The following is a 16,068-nucleotide window of genomic DNA, read 5'->3' on the forward strand; positions in this document are numbered from 1 at the left end:
CTGAACCAAAGCTTTCATTCAAGGCTGTAAGTCTAACTCCTTCTAAACATTAAATCCTGTTTCATAAGGAAAAGAACATCCTTCCTCTATGTCAAGACACATCTTCCTCATGCAAATTTCAAAGTACCAATTGCTTCCCCCCAAGGCAGCACCTTGGTTACCTGGTATCTTCATAAAGCAAGTTAAACACCAGGGAGTTTTTCCAACATGGGGGGGGAGGGGGGGTGAAACAAAATTCTAGAAAAAAATTAAAAATTTCTTCGGATATACAATGTCTAGATTTTTTAGACTGAGATAATCACAAAGCAGAATAAATGTTTTTTCCTACAGGATCTTATATTATAAACATATTTTGCATTCCAAAGAACAAAAGTCTTTTATTCTCTCCTTGCCCCTCGAACCGATTTCACGGCTTACTTTGTGCACAGATGGTTCTCATTTGAAAGAATTACAAACATTCTCCAGGTAGACCAGGGGTCCCCAAACTACGGCCCTGCGGGGCGCATGTGGCCCCTGAGGCCATTTATCCGGCCCCTGCCGCACTTCCAGAAGGGGCACCTCTTTCATTGGTAGTCAGTGAGAGGAGCATAGTTCCCATTGAAATACTGGTCAGTTTGTTGATTTAAATTTACTTGTACTTTATTTTAAATATTGTTATTTGTTCCCATTTTGTTTTTTTACTTTAAAATAAGATACATGCAGTGTGCATAGGGATTTGTTCATAGTTTTTTTTATAGTCTGGCCCTCCAATGGTCTGAGGGACAGTGAACTGCCCCCTGTGTAAAAAGTTTGGGGACCCCTGAGGTACACCAATACCTTAGAAATTAACACAATTTTCTTACTATAACTTTAGATCTTTAATAAAAGTTACTAAAAGGGAAATACAGGAAATCTGCTGACATCAGAAGTTAACTGCTCTCTCACAGCACAAATAATTAACCAAGAATTCTATGTTGGCCCTGGCCGGTTGGCTCAGCGGTAGAGCGTCGGCCTGGTGTGCGGAAGTCCCGGGTTCGATTCCCGGCCAGGGCACACAGGAGAGGCGCCCATCTGCTTCTCCACCCATCCCCCTCTCCTTCCTCTCTGTCTCTCTCTTCCCCTCCCACAGCCGAGGCTCCATTGGAGCAAAAAGATGGCCCGGGCGCTGGGGATAGCTCCTTGGCCTCTGCCCCAGGCGCTAGAGTGGCTCTGGTCATGACAGAGCGACGCCCCAGAGGGGCAGAGCATCGCCCCCTGGTGGGCGTGCCAGGTGGAACCCGATCGGGCGCATGCGGGAGTCTGTCTGACTGCCTCCCCGTTTCTAGCTTCAGAAAAATACAAAAAAAAAAAAAAGAATTCTATGTTGATAAGAGAACCAAACCCTAGCATGACCAGTGGTGGCACAGTGGACAGAGCACTGACCTGAACACTGAGGTCTCAAGTTAAAAAACACGAGGTCACCAGCTTGACTGTGGGTTCATCCAGCTTGAGCATGTGGTCCCGACTTGAGTGGGGGATCACTAAAATGATCCATGGTCGCTGGCTTGAGCAAATGGTCACTGGCTCAGCTTGAGCCCCCCCCCCTCTGTCAAGGTACTTTTGAGAAGCCATCAATGAACTCAAGTGCCACAACTACTAGTTGATACTTCTCATCTCCCTCCCTTCCCCTCTTTCTCTCTCTCTCTCTTTCAAAAAATAAATAAAAAAGAGAAAAAGGGAGAAAGCCAAACCCACAGATATCTTATTAGAAAAAAAAAATCCATGAACCATAAATTCCTAACATATCAGATTAAAAGAAAAAGAGAGAGTAATCTAAAACTTTGCTTCATTGATTATCTGAGAATCCTAAGACCAGGATCATTGAAATACTCATTTTCAAACCCTGAAATTACTACATTTTGTCAAAGGTAACTTGTGAGTCCTGTTAAAACTCCCACAGTCCACAGTATCTTAATGTGCCTTCCATCCTTTCCTAACAAGGACAAGAAGTCCTATCAATAATAATCATATAAGAATGGTTTTAATTTATAGGCACAGTACACAAGACTTTCACATGTATCCTCTCATTTCATTTAATGGGGAAATTCTTATACCATTTCACAGTACAAACCAGGTGCCTGGTCTATCCAAATACAAATAATTACTAAAAGATGTGGTACTCAAAGTCACACAAACACACAGAAGCTTAGACGTTAGGAACAAAAAATTCCCAAACTCTTGTTTAAAACGGAAGGAAAAACAATTTTGTCTCAACTACAAAAGTTGCAAAATATTGGCTTGTAGATGTTCTCATGAAATTTGAAGTAAAAAAATCTGGGAGTAAAGAAATCTGGACTTCATCCCTAGTGAATCTGGGGATGGCCTGAAGCTTTTTTTCCAATCTGTGAAAATGGGGCTAATATTACCTGAGCTTCTCTAGCTCTACATGAATCATGGAGATAACAGACATGAGAAAAAGAGTATGAGACTAACAAAAAAAGAACTCAATGATTTTGAAATACCTCAAAAAGCAATCTACATATGTTCAATATTTTTAGTTTTCTTAGGTTTGATAACAGTATTGTGTTATTGTTATATACAGTGCACTTTAGTTTTAGGCGTGTTTCTTTAATGTTTAGCAGTATTTTGGTTTTATCCAATTTGACCCATTAATACAGATAAATTTGACTCATTTAGATTTATTGTAATTAATGTTATTATTTCTTCTACTTTATTTTGGTTTTCTATTTATCCTTTCCTTTTTCATCTTGTTTTTCCTGCCCTCAAAGTTTCAATGATAAAGTTTAAGTTTCTGCTGGTTTGAAAGCAAAATATACATTTATTATATAGGTGTGTATTTATCCTTAATTTTTAAAATGCACATGTAACTTTAAGTTTTCTAATATTGAGAAGACAAGATCTTTAATAGGTTTTAACTACCCATTGAATAGTCCTTACAATTACATCCTACCCCATCTTGTTATTGTCATCATTTTATCTTAAAAATAAAAATACAAATAACTTTTGCTCTAGCCAGGTAGCTCAGCTGGTTAGAGCATCATCCTGATGCCCCAAGGTTGCATGTTCACTCCCCCCCAGTAAGGGCACATACAAGAATTAACCAATGACTGCATAAATAAGTGGAACAACAAATCAATGTCTCTATGTCTCTCTCTCCCTGTCCTGCTATCAAAAAAAGAAAAAAACAAAAAACAAAGAAATTTTTTAAACATGCAAGTAACCTTTCAATAAAGTAATGAAATTTACAACACATTTTTAGCAATTCATTATTTCTTTATCCCCATAACTTTCCTCTGAATATATATTTTCTACAGCTAAACACATATTTTGTTGATATTTTAAAGACAGCCAATAGTTGGTCAGCCTTCTTGGGACTTCAGATCTGACCTCGCACCTTCCTCCTCTCCCACGTATTTCTCCCAAGACTCCTTTCACGTCAAACCAACTATAAAACCTAAGAGTAGCATTATCCCATGAATTTATAGCTTTTCTCCCTTCTGGAATTTCATTTCTATCCATACAATAGATGACTTCATTTCACAAAGTTTAGATTGCTTGCATAAAGTTTTTTTCCCTAGTAACCCTTTTCACTCTCCCAGAGAGAAATAACCCCTTTCTCTTTCACATATACTTATTAATTACACTAAAAGGAAGAAAACCATCTCATCAAACTCATTTGTTTTATATATCTATCCTCCTTCCCAACCTTTTTCTCATCATGGCACACATAGAAAATACTATCTGTAGAGCCCACAAGAATATACAGATAAGCCTCTTCTCACCTGGATATGAATGGTCAACGGTCTGGTCAACCCAGATACCACCCAGCTGCCCAGGAGCCAGGAGGATTAGGTTACATCAGGGGTCCCCAAACTGTGGCCCGCAGGCCGCATGTGGCCCCGAGGCCATTTATCCGGGCCCGCTGCAATTCCAGAAGGGGCACCTCTTTCATTGGTGGTCAGTGAGAGGAGCACAAAGCGCAGCGTCGCTCACATACAGTACTACTACTGGTGACGCGAGAGGCACGCGTCACGGCTCCGGAAGCGCGTCATATCACTTGTTACGGCTAGCAGTGACAAATATGGAACCGGACATTAACCATCTCATTAGCCAAAAGCAGGCCCATAGTTCCTGTTGAAATACTGGTCAGTTTGTTGATTTAAATTTACTTGTTATTTTAAATATTGTATTTGTTCTCATTTTGTTTTTTTTTTACTTTAAAATAAGATATGTGCAGTGTGCATAGGGATTTGTTCATAGTTTTTTTTATAGCCTGGCCCTCCAACGGTCTGAGGAACAGTGAACTGGCCCCCTGTATGAAAAGTTTGGGGACCCCTGGGTTACATTCTCAGTACAACTATGCCCCATGCAGGATACACAAAATAGGGAGTTCTATAAAACCAGAGCTTATCACAGTCATTTCTATATTCTCAGAACCCACATACATCCTAATATAATGTAGGGCTCCATTAATACTTCTGGAAAGTACTTACTGAAGAAAAGGCACTCTTTACCAAAAAAAAAAGGTCACCATTATCTTAAAAAAAACAAAATCCTGCTCCTCATTTCATGAAAAAGTTATTCATTTTCAGGCAAAAGGCTTATTAGGGCACAAAAATAAGATCAACGGCAACAATATTCAGACACTACTAAAAAATGCTATGACTTAAACCACTACGTATTCACAAGTAGGAAATGTATGAATGGTTCCTGGACCTATAAAACATTTCAGTGAGAACATCTGTCAGTCATCACTGAAATAAACATCATTTCTTATTTTAAGCTGGATAAATATGTATTGGCTTCCAGTTTTTTAAATTCATTTTAGAGAGGAGAGAGAGAGAGAGAAGGGGGGAGGAGCAGGAAGCATCAACTACCATATGTGCCTTGACCAGGCAAGCTCAGGGCTTCAAACCAGCAACCTCAGCGTTCCAGTTAGATGCTTTATCCACTGCGCCACCACAGGTCAGGCCATCTTGCAGCTTTAGAAATGTAGATTACCACAGAGATCCTAAGCAAGCTTATACATCACTCTGTAGTTTTTAGTAAACATAATTTTTAGAAAAAGTTAATGGTCTTTCTTATAGAGAAGCAACAGAAGAACACAGCAAGTGAACATACAGGATTATGAGGAACACAAGAACCTCAACTCAATTATGTTCTCTGTTAAATATTTTGTACTTCATACTATCACAAAATTCATGATTGGGTACTTCTGTGAAAGCAAACACTTAAAAGTTTTTCTCCCAAAATAAATTATGTATATAAACTGTCTCTCTCATCTCCTTATAATACAGATTCCGTACATAAGATCTTAAATGATCAAATCTTCTACATAGGTATTTTCAACAATACTGGGTCTGAATGGGTTTTCAACTCAACAGCCCATAATTCTTCACAGTATCCAGCATTTATCCCTTTCTTCCAACACCTTAAAGTACTTTACAAATACTGAAATAATCCTCTTCCAGCCCATGACACAGGGAGCGAACATGTTTTAGACAAGATGTCTAAAAGCAGATTGGGTAACTGCTTGAGCCAAGCAGAGTAAAAGACAGAGGCAAAAGGGAATTAAGTGTAACACGGCCCAGAAAACAATAGGAAATTGTTTAGGAAATAAGGTCTGAAGCTGACTTTTAACATATATATACCTCGTTCTAATGACAATAAGTTGTGCTTTTCTTAGTATAACAAATATGGTAGGATTTTATTTTAAAAGTAGTATTCCCAACTTCTCTAAACTTATAAAATACGTTTAAGAATGTTACAAATTACATCATTTTCTCCCTGACAAAAGGAAAATCTGTTGCTACAAACTATTCAAAACAGAGAAAAAATAATGTTGCTAATTTATATTATAACCTAATCCACTTAATATCAAGTAAATTTATGTTTTCTCAGAGGTGTATACCACTAATAAACTAATGTTTCTTATGATGAAAATGACCTGAAATAACTGCATTTCATAAAACACTTCAATTCTGGTAACTAGTGTTTGCTAAGCTAACATTAATTAGTAGTGTCAATGAGTCCTTTTTACCATATTAAGGGGAGCAAAGCACTTTAGAATAACAACAGTCTCCACAGAGTGATTATCACGGGTCAGGGACCACTCTGAAACTGTATGAACTAGATACTATCTTTCTCCACTTTTCAAGAAACTGTGGCACAGAGAAGTAACTTGTTCAAGGTCATACAGCTAGGTAAATGTGGAATGTAAAATAAGGAAGCCAATTCAAATCTTTTTTAAAGGTATTGGAAAAGAAAAAGGTGTCAAAAATGAGTAAATAGCTATGCAAATTAGCCTGTTAATAAGTAAAATGATGATATCACTAACCTCCAGTAGCTGGTTTTATTTTATTTTATTATTATTATTTTATTTTTTTGTATTTTTCTGAAGTGAAGGGGGGGCAGACAGGCAGACTCCTGCATGTGACTGACTGGGATCCACCTGGCACGCCCACTAGGGGGCGATGCTCTGCCCATCTGGGGCGTTGTTCTGCTGCAACCGGAGTCATTCTAGCGCCTGAGGCAGAGGCCATGGAGCCATTCTCAGCACCCAGGCCAACTCTGCTCCAATGGAGCCTTGGCTGCGGGAGGGGAAGAGATAGAAGGAGAAGGGGAAGGTAGAGAAGCAGATGGGAGCATCTCCAGTGTGCCCTGGCTGGGAATCTAACCCGGGACTTCCACACACTGGGCTGACGCTCTACCACTGAGCCATCCAGCCAGGGTCTCCCTAACTGGTTTTAAAGGAAGAAAAATATATTTACTTTGGACTGTAACCTTCTATAAATTCAATAATACTAAAAGAAAACTGGGAGAGTAGGGAGAATTCTTATTTAACTATGTCTAGTTTCATGCATCTTAAATGATCTAAAACACAATTAGAACTCCCCAAATGATGATGATAACAATAATGATTTATAAACTCTCAAAAGGTCATAGAGTACTGAGTTTTAGAGCTAGAAGAAAACAAACATATAAAAAATATTTCCTAGTGTCTAGTCCAATCCCTTTATTTTACAGATGAAAAAAATCAACTCAGAAAGTTTTAAGAGACTTTCCCATATAGAGATATATGTCAAAACCTGAATTAGAAATTGCCTTCTGGTTCAACTGCTCTTTTTAATATACTAATCTGTAGGATTCATAAAATACCATATAAAGTTTCTGAAATTGAGCTATTAAAAGAAATAAAAAATTACTTAAATCTGAAAAAATGAAAGTTTCTGGAGAGGAATTAGTGCTAAGTAAACAAATGCTTAAATATTCTCCCAAGAAAGTCAAGTTTCTGGAGAGCGAGAATAAATATGACTTTAAAGGAAAAAGAATTTGTGACAAAAAGGAGGTGCACTCAATCTCTGGGGCCTTGGTGAAAAGCCCAGAATTAAACAAGACAACAACACATGTTGTGATAAAGTCTGGCTGCAACTGGCCACATGGTTCATGCTATAGTAGATAATTAACCTACTATGAGATCTATTATAAAAATATTACCCAGAGATGGAAGGAGAAAACCACCAGCAGGAAAGCAAAGCCATACAATATAAAATGCAACACAAATGAATCAAGAGAAATCCCCAGAAAAAGACCTGAATGAGTCAGATAAAAATAAATTACCAAATGCAGAGTTTAAAATGATTGTTAGGATGCTCAAAGATATTAGAACAACAATAGATAGTCATTATGAACACCTAAATAGATAGCAAATATAAAAAAGGACATTGAAATAATAAAAAAGTCAGAAATGACAAATACAATATCGGAAATGAAGAACACAATGGAAGGAATTAAAAGCAGGATGAATGAAGCTGAGAATCGAATCAGCGAGTTAGAAGACAAGATAAATGAAGGCATGAAAGAAGAGCAGAAAAAAAAAAGAGGCTCAAAAACTCTGAGGAAACTCTTAAGAGAATTCTGTGACAACATGAAGAGAAATAACATCCGCATCATAGGGGTTCCAGAAGAAGAAGAGAAAGAAGAAGGGATAGAGACTTTGTTCAAACATATTATAGCTGAACACTTCCCTCAATTAAGGCAGGAAAACATCTCACAAGTTCAAGTAGCACAAAGAACTCCATTAAAGAAAAACCCAAAGAATTCTACAACAAGGCACATCATAATTAAAATACCAAAGCTAAATGATACAGAGAAAATATTAAAAGCTGCTAGAGAAAAAAAGACTATCACCAACAAAGGAGCCCCCATAAGGACAAGTTCCGACTTCTCAACAGAAACACTTGAGGCCAGAAGGGAATGGCAAGAAATATTCAAATAATGCAGAACAAGAGCCTACAACCAAAACTACTTTATCCAAAAAGGCTATCGTTTAAAATTGAAGGAGAAATAAAAAGCTTTCCAGACAAAAAAAAAAAAAAAAAACTCAAGGAATTCACTACAACCAAACCAATGCTGCAAGAAATGCTAAAGGACCTGTTGTAAACAGATCAAAGGGGAAAAAGAATATAGCAAAAGAGGAATACAGTTTTAAAGAATAAAATGGCAATACACAACTACATATCAATAATAACCTTAAATGTAAATGGATTAAATGACCCGATCAAAAGACATAGGGTAGCTGCGTGGATAAGAAAACAGGACTCATACAAATGCTGTCTACAAGAGACACACTTGAAAACAAAAGATGCACATAGATTGAAAATAAAAGGATGGAAAAAAAATTTTTTACTCAAATAAAAATGAAAAAAAAGCTGGGATAGCAATACTTATATCAGACAAAATGGACTTTAAAACAAAGACTATAGTAAGAGATAAAGAAGGTCGCTACATAATGATAAAGGGAGCAATCCAATAGGAAGATATAACCGTTATAAATATCTATGCACCTAATATAGGAGCACCTAAATATACAAAGCAGACTTTGATGAATTTAAAGGGCGAGATCAACAGCAATACTATAATAGTAGGGGATTTCAATACCCCATTAACATCACTAGATAGATCCTCAAGAAAGAAAATTAACAAAGAAACAGCAGACTTAAAGGACATACTAAATCAACTCAATTTCATAGATATCTTCAGAACCTTTCATCCTAAAGCAGCAGAATATACATTCTTTTCAAGTGCTCATGGTACATTCTCTAGGATAGACCACATGTTAGGGCACAAAAGTGGTCTCAACAAATTTCAGAAGATTAAAATCATATCGAGCACTTTCTCTGATCACAATGGCATGAAACTAGAAATCAACCACAACACAAAAACTGAAAAATACTCAAACACTTGGAAAGTAAACAGCATGTTAAATAACAAATGGGTTAACAATGAGATCAAAGAAAAAATAAAAAAATTCCTAGAAACAAACAGTAACGAGCATACATCAACTCAAAATTTATGGGACACAGCAAAAGCAGTCCTGAGAGGGAAGTTCATAGCATTACAGGCATACCTTAAGAAGCTAGAAAAAGCTCAAATAAACAACTTGACTCTGCTTCTAAAAGAACTAGAAAAAGAACAGCAAGTATAGCCCAGAGGTAGTAGAAGGAAGGAAATAAGATGATCAGAGCAGAAATAAATGACATAGAGGCCAAAGAAACAATACAGAGGATCAAGGAAACCAGGAGCTGGTTCTTTGAAAAGGTAAACAAGATCGATGAACCTTTAACCCGACTCACCAAGAAAAAAAGAGAGAGGACTCAAATAAATAAAATTAGAAATAAGAGTAGAGAAATAACTGACACAACAGAAATACAAAATATTGTAAGAAAATACTATGAAGAACTGTATGCCAAAAAACTAGACAACCTAGATGAAATGCACAAATTCCTTGAAACATAAAATCTTCCAAAAATTAATCTGGAAGAATCAGAAAACCTAAACAGACCGATTATAACAAATGAGATCGAAACAGTTATCAAAAAACTACCAAAAAAGAAAAGTCCTTGGGCCTGATGCTTCACAAGTGAATTCTACCAAATATTCAAAGAAGAACTAACTCCTATCCTTCTCAAGCTATTTCAAAAAATTCAAGAGGAAGGAAGACTTTCAAGCTCCTTTTATGAGGCGAGTATAATTCTGATTCCAAAACCAGGCAAAGACAACACAAAGAAAGAAAATTATAGGCCAATATCCCTGATGAATATAGATGCTAAAATCCTCAACAAAATATTAGCAAACCGGATCCAGCAATATATGAAAAAAATCATACACCATGATCAAGTGGGATTTATTCTGGGGAGGTAAGGCTGGTACAATATTCACAAATCAATCAATGTGATTCATCACATAAACAAAAGGAGAAAAACCACATGATAATTTCAATAGATGCAGAAAAAACATTTAATAAAATCCAGCAGCCATTCATGATCAAAACTCTCAGCAAAGCCTGACCTGTGGTGGCGCAGTGGATAAAGCATCAACCTGAAAATGCTGAGGTCGCTGGTTCGAAACCCTGGGCTTGCCTGGTCAAGGCACATATGGGAGTTGATGCTTCCTGCTCCTCCCCCCCTTCTCTCTCTCCTCTCTCTCCCTCTCATTTCTAAAAATGAATGAATAAATAAATAAATAAATAAATAAATCTCTCAGCAAACTGGGAATACAAGGAACATACCTCAACATGATAAAGGCCATCTATGACAAAACCACAGCCAACATCATACTCAATGGGCAAAAATGAAAAGCAATCCCCTTAAGATCAGGAACAAGGCAAGAGTGCCCCCCCTTTCACCACTCTTATTCAACATAGTTCTGGAAGTCCTAGCCACAGCAATCAGACAAGAAAAATAAATAAAAGGCATCCAAATTGGAAAAGAAGAAGTAAAACTATCATTATTTGCAGATGATATGATATTGTATATACAAAACCCTAAAGTCTCAGTCAAAAAACTACTGGACCTGATAAATGAATTCAGCAAGGTGGCAGGATATAAAATTAATACTCAGAAATCAGAGGCATTTTTATACACTAACAATGAACTGTGAGAAAGAGAAATTAAGGAAGCAATCCCCTTCACCATTGCAACCAAAAATATAAAGTACTTAGGAATAAATTTAACCAGGGAGATTAAAGACTCGTACTTGGAAAATTATAAAACATTGATAAGAGAAATCAGGGAAGATACAAACAAGTGGAAGCATATACTGTGCTCATGGTTAAGAAGAATAAACATCATTAAAATGTCTGTAATACCCAAAGCAATTTATAAATTCAATGCAATACCGATTAAAATACCAATGACTTACTTCAAAGATATACAATATATATTCCAAAAATTTATATGGAACCAAAAGAGAACACGAATAGCCTCAGCAATCTTGAAAAGGAAGAATAAAGTGGGAGGTATAACACTTCTGGATATCAAGTTATATACTACAAGGCCACTGTACTCAAAACAGCCTGGAAAAATAAACAAAAAAAAAACCAGCCTGGTACTGGCATAAGAACAGGCATATAGATCAATGGAACAGAACTGAGAACCCAGAAATAAACCCACACTTTTATGGACAACTGATACTTGACAAAGGAGGTAAGAGCATACAATGGAGTAAAGACAGCCTCTTCAATAAATGGTGTGGGAAAATTGGACAGCTACCTGCAAAAACATGAAACTAGACCACCAACTTACACTATTCACAAAAATAAACTCACAATGTTTAAAAGACTTAAATGTAAAACGTAAAACCATAAGCATCTTAGAAGAAAACATAGGCAGTAAGCTCTCTGACATCTCTCGCAGCAATATATTTGCCGATTTATCTCCACAGGCAAGTGAAATAAAAGACAGGATAAACAAATGGGACTATATGAAACTAAAAAGCTTTTGTACAGTTAAAGACAGTAAGAACAGAATAAAAAGACAAACTACACAATGGGAGAATATATTTGACAATACATCTAATAAGGGGTTAATAACAAAAATTTATAAAGAACTTGTAAAACTCAACACCAGGAAGAGGAACAGTCCAATCAAAAAATGGGCAAAAGAAATGAATAGACACTTCTCCAAAGAGGACATACAGATGGCCAATAGGCATATGAAACAATGCTCAACATCACTAATCATTAGAGAAATGCAAATTAAAACCACAATGAGATATCACCTCACACCAGTCAGAATGGTGCTCATCAACAAAACAACACAGAGTAAGTGCTGGTGAGGATGTGGAGAAAAGGGAACCCTCCTGCACTGCTGGTGGGAATGCAGACTGGTGCAGCCACTGTGGAAAACAGTATGAAAATTTCTCAAAAAATTAAAAATCAAACTGCCTTTTGACCTAGCTATACCACTGTTAGGAATATACCCCAAGAACACCATAGCACTGTTTGAAAAGAAGAAATGCGCCCCCATGTTTATGGCAGCATTGTTCACAATAGCGAAGATCTGGAAACAGCCCAGGTGTCCCTCAGTGGATGAGTGGATTAAAAAGCTTTGGTACATATATACTATGGAATACTACTCCGCCATTAGAAATGATGACATCAGATCATTTACAACAACATGGATGGACCTTGATAACATTATATTGAGTGAAATAAGTAAATCAGAAAAAACGAAGAAGTATATGATTCCATACAGAGGTAGGATATAAAATTGAGACTCAGAGACATGGACAAGAGTGTGGGGGTTATGGAGGTGGGAGGGAGGAGAGAGAGGGAGTTGGGGAGGAGAGGGGCACAAAGAAAACCAGTTAGAAGGTGATGGAAGACAACTGGACTTTGGTTGATGGGAATGCAGCATAATCAAATGTCAAAATAACCTAGAGATATTTTCTCTGAACATATTATATGTACTCTGATTATCAATGTCACCCCAGTAAAATTAATAAAAATAAAAAGAAATATTTTACTAACAAAAAATTTCATCTAACCTATTTCTTAAGACAGAACAAGAAATTTTATTATCTAATACTCTGACTACACAAAAAGGAGACTATCAACGCACCCCCCTCAACAAGGCAGTTTTTCCTCCCTTTCCCTTCTGGAGGGCTTTGACTCCACATACATCTTACTCTTACTGAGTGACACCAGTCAGACTGACAAAAAGACAAATGGCCAGCTTATCCTGTGACTTTCTTTCCATGAGTAGTTCAAAGTTTACCATGTGCAGGGTGCTGTACTAGATACAGGCTTGTTTGAGGTAATCCTGCTAGATATACTGGGCTGCTGTGTGACCTGGTCTTCTGACACCACATTCTAACAGACCTATCTCATCCCTGTGACTGCAGGTGGGCAAGTAGTCAGGCCAGTGCCACCCCACGATCTACCTACCTACTTTCTCCTGTAACATCATCTCTATCCAGCTGCTCCCACACCAAGAATCCCTTTTCAACCATTACTTCTACAACCCGCACAGGAACAGACTATAATGATCACAGTGGGAGCAGGCTAACATGTACCTGCCTCCATGCAACAGCCATGACCCTGATTATCATTCCCCAGTCCGAGGCCATCGAAAATGGCTCTGAACTTCCACCTCAGTTTCAGAATATAGGCCTCTATGTTTTTGGCCACTTTTTCCATTATTTCACCATTAGTACGTATAAAATTAAGTGCTGGGTAGCTACTCTATGCCAGGCCCTGAAGTCTAAAGCTACTTCAGAAGCAAAACAAATAACATGTAATATTGTAAATGTATTTTTTCATAGTAAAATAATAAGAGGCATTTCTAAAGATACCTTTCCAAATTTATTCAGTGCAATCTACACCTAATCACCCATTTGGGTCAGGCTAATTTAAGAAAAACCAACTACTAATTTCACATGTAAACAGAACAACAGTGAACTAGAATAAGAGACAGCTGAAAGATCTGCTTTCAATAGTCAAGTACTGCCAATTTGCCCAGGTACCTTATGCTGATGAAGGAAAAAATTATGTAAACATTATTATTTACAGAATAAATTTTCAATTCTTCATCAGTGCTTCCCCAGCTGCTGATTCTCTGATAATTCTCATTCTCTTCAGGTTCAGCCCCACTTTTCAGCATTCCACACACACCTCCAATCTCAACCAAACTTTCTTCACTCAGTATCAAGCATTCCGGGAAGTATACAGAAGTTATTGCTTCACCAAAGGGCAGAAATAAAATAATAGTCCCTCCCTTTAACCTTTCACAATCTAAAAAACAGTAAGAGAAAAATGTACAGAACAGTACATGTAAGTGCTACTGAGATTATAAAATTAAGTGGAATTATATAGGAGGATGAAGAATGGGGATAGACAGGGTAGGATTACTGAAGTAAGGCTACCTGCTTGACAGACAGGTATGAAATCACTACACAAGGTGGGAAGGGGAGTATTCAAAGCCTGGAAAAATAGTATGTACAAAGGCACAAAGGTAAATATCTTTGCTTTTCTTGATTATTAATTTTGTAATTCTCAGAAGGTGGGTTAGAGTTTTCTTTACAGGATAAAATTATAAATTTTGAGATATTTAGCATTACTTTGGAAGCACATCAGAATTGATTCAAATATATATATAGACACAATTTTAACACTAGTTTTGGAACATTCTCACTTAGCCAGGCACTGGTACAATTATTTCTGTATTTACCAACAATACACACACACACACACACACACACACACACACACACACACACATCACATGCAATTAATTGCCCCAAGTGGAAGCCCTAGAAAGAGCTTTGGAGTTTAAAATTCTTGAGATCAGAATGCTACTTACTCATGTTCGATTTGGCCAATCTCTCTGTGCCTCATTTTCCTAATCTGATTATAACATTTTATATTTACTAATATGGTCATGTGAATGTTGTTTGTCTCCCTCAACTACAATATAAACAATGTGAAAGCAGGGACTGTCTTAATCACTGCTATATCCCCAGCACTCAACAAAGTCTAGCCCTTAGTAGATACCAAAGGTACAGCTGAAATACCTGAGTGAACGAATGAATGGTTAGTACACAGCACTCCTAAAGCACTCGACTTTGAAAACGAACTATGACCCAACAAGCTGTGTAGCTCAGCAATCTGGCAAGATTATCATTTTCAAAGACTTAATTATCACATTCCTTTTAAAACAGAATAATAACTGGAATATCTAAAAATAACCCAAATGACACTCAGGAATCTTTTTAATCTAGTTTCTTCCATATCAATGCTTCCTGAAATATAACTTTTGAGGGAAAAAAACCACCTATTTGAAGAAATGAATTCTCCAATGATTTATTCTTCAATGATTTCTTTAATCCTGTAGATCAGCAATTTTTAACCGGTGTGCCATAAGAATTTTTAAAACATGCAACACCTGACTGTTTAGTCAGGCGCACTGACCTCTTATCCCTTAGATTGTCAAATAAAAAAATTACAACGGCAACACAACAATACCTGTCCAGAGTGAATGAATCAAAATTATACCTAGTTCTTGGTCAGATCAGCAAAAAATTTATTTTTTTGCTGTGCCAAAGAATTTTAGTAATTAGTTTCTGTACCATGATATGAAAACGGTTGAAAAATCACTGCTGTAGATTTTAATCCCACCTGATTTCAGTCATTTTTAAAATACTGTTCGTCAGTACGCAATACAGAATCTGCTTCTCTAAAGCATCTTTGCAGATCTAATTCACCACTCCTTTTAAAAAGGTACATAAAATGTACCACTCTTAAATCCAAGGTTGCTTGGGGATCTCCTATATGTAGTGGGGTGCATAAAAATAAAAGCTAATAAGAGTAAATATAAGGAAAGAATTCAGAAGTCCTTAAAAACATAATCACTAGGGCCACGTTGCAAAGAATAACTTCTCTGTGATGGCCCATAATTATGATCCTCAGAAGTAAGCTCATTAAGAGCTAATGAAACGAATTTGCCCCATCGTGTGGAAAACTGAAGTCCTCCTGGCCAAGAACAAAAACACCAAGATTTATACGCAGCCACGTTTTGCTTCATTCGGGACTTTTCAACAGGCATTACCACTTTGCCCTTAAAGTCTACTTAGAAACTCCAGTAAAACACAGACCAACGCTTGCAGTCAGTCCCGGCATAGAAATACTTCAAGCCATACTCAGATAAGCCTTCTATATTCAAAGTAAACAAATGACAGGAAAGCTTAAGCTGTTTGCAACATTAACGTGGATACCCAAAGACAAGACTGCCACCGGGACACATAGTTGGA

At 37.0% G+C, this 16,068-nt stretch overlaps 1 protein-coding gene across 3 annotated transcripts in view; it reads right to left on the reverse strand.

Moving 5' to 3' along the window:
* The window catches only part of USP12 (ubiquitin specific peptidase 12), a 113,203-nt gene that overhangs the window by 96,229 nt on the left and 906 nt on the right, over positions 1-16,068 (reverse strand). The gene's annotated exons all lie outside the window — the stretch shown is intronic.

This window comes from Saccopteryx leptura, chromosome 2, assembly GCF_036850995.1.
Source record: "Saccopteryx leptura isolate mSacLep1 chromosome 2, mSacLep1_pri_phased_curated, whole genome shotgun sequence".
Taxonomy (NCBI): Eukaryota; Metazoa; Chordata; class Mammalia; order Chiroptera; family Emballonuridae; genus Saccopteryx; species Saccopteryx leptura.